This window comes from Silene latifolia, unplaced genomic scaffold, assembly GCF_048544455.1.
Source record: "Silene latifolia isolate original U9 population unplaced genomic scaffold, ASM4854445v1 scaffold_70, whole genome shotgun sequence".
Taxonomy (NCBI): Eukaryota; Viridiplantae; Streptophyta; class Magnoliopsida; order Caryophyllales; family Caryophyllaceae; genus Silene; species Silene latifolia.
Genome location: NW_027413609.1, coordinates 5,093,825 through 5,095,964, shown reverse-complemented (window position 1 = coordinate 5,095,964; position 2,140 = coordinate 5,093,825).

The window sequence follows — 2,140 nt, the reverse complement described above, 5'->3', positions numbered from 1 at the left end:
TAACTAAGTCAAAGCAACAACGGAATTCAGGGACAGAATTCAACCCGGAACAGGCGCAGCAGAGCTGCGTCCTTTGGAATAGGCGCAGCAGACGTTGCGTCTGTTCCTTACCTGAATTCTGGCTGTGAAGCCGGAATTGCGAATTGTTAATATCAATTGGTGAATTTAAAGATTGATTAAATTATTTACTCGGATGAAAGTGAATAGTAGGTTATTTAACATATGAATGGGTCGTGAAAACAGTAAAACATGGATAAGACGGAATTAAACGAATTAACATAAGATGGATTAATTACAGGAGTGAAAAATATTAACAAACTAAACAAATTAAATAAATTAATTAAGTTAAATACGATGGATTAATGACGAATATATGATAGATATGACAAATAACAGATGAAAACTATATCAAAGACGAATTTCAGAAACCCAACATTGATGAATTGAATCTCTATAACCCGGAATTGAATTTAATGACAAGAACCCGCAAATATTGGATTATTTGGGATTTAAGTCGGATTTGTGATGATTAAAACATGTTAATGATGATGATTATAATATACATGTGAATTATATGCTATCATGATGAAGAATTAGCAAACAAACGAAACAAATAAAAGAACTTTGACGAATAACAGAGGACGAACGAAGAACAAAGGAAGCAGGAACTGCGGCAGCCTCACGAAGAGGCGCAGCAGGAACTGCGCTTCTTCGAAGAGGCGCAGCAATTGCTGCGTCCTTTCTCATCGGTTATCTACTGGAAATCCGTAAAAAGAGGTTTTAAAGCATGGTTTTAGAAATCGGTTTTAATGGTATTTTCGACATTAACCTTACAATTGATGATGATACAATAATTAAAATACAATAAATAAAAGAGAGATTTACACCCTCAGACTTGCATGTTGACGAAACGAGAAGGACTAAGATATCGATTAGTGATGCTCGACGCGAATGCAAAGAATGTGCCCTCGTAAGAGGAAAATGATTAAGTCAATTAAGTTGATTGATGTGGAGTTGGTCAAATTGGTCGGTCATGCAAACGAGACTGGTACTCAGAAGGATCCGAGCTTACGTGGTCGAAAGTTCAAGCACGTAGACGCCAAAAAGTAAGAACATAGGTCTAGAATGCAAAGGGAGAAGAGAAGGGCGGACACTCGCGTGAGAAATATGAGGAGCGAAGGCTCCTATTTATACTAATCACGTGGATGAATTAGGGTTTCGGAGACTCTTTGGAAGTGAATCTCGGAAATATATGAAAAAGATACGAGAAATACGCAGGAAAGGGCCTGGGAAGAGGCGCAGCAGCCACTGCGTCTCTTGGAAGAGGCGCAGCACCTGCTGCGTCTGTTCCCAAGGGGTTTCCTCCTGCGGAAGAAAGATTTCCGTGTTTGAGTTATGGTAGGACGGAAATAATTCGGTTTTCCTTAATATCTTATGTGAATATTACGGGAAATTGTTTACCAAAAGATAAAATTTATGAAGTATGGAATAGAAATATCCGGAACATTCCAGAACATTCTGACTCGGGATTTAACGATTATCAGAAAATGAAGACGGTTTTAGGCCCGGACTCCGAATGTACTCTAATTACTGTCAAAACGACCGTATCGGCACGTAGATGACAACTAAGAGGTAGACATTAATATTTGAGCAATCACTTGACGATAATCTTACGAATTGTCACAAATCGTTCCGCGTACCAAACATGCGGCCCCATCTTTCTTTTTCACAAACAAGACTGGTGCTCCCCACGGTGATACACTATGTCTAATGTATCCCTTCTCAATCAGATCATCCAGCTGTTTCTTCAGCTCCTCCAACTCCTTAGGACCCATACGGTAAGGTGCCTTAGAGATTGGCCCCGTCACCGGTTTCAACTCAACACTGAAATCTATCTCCCTCTTCGGTGGTAAACCCGGTATCTCAACTGGAAAGACATCTGGAAACTCTCCTACCACTGGTATCTGCTCAACTGTCGGACTCTCCATACTATGATCTCTCACATGACATAAGATCAACGAACACCCCTTCCTCAGATAAGACTTCAAGGTCACTGCTGCAATCAACTTAACTTTGGGTTTGACAACCAACCCACGATAAGACACACTAATCCCCTTAGGACCTCTCAAAGAAACCCTCT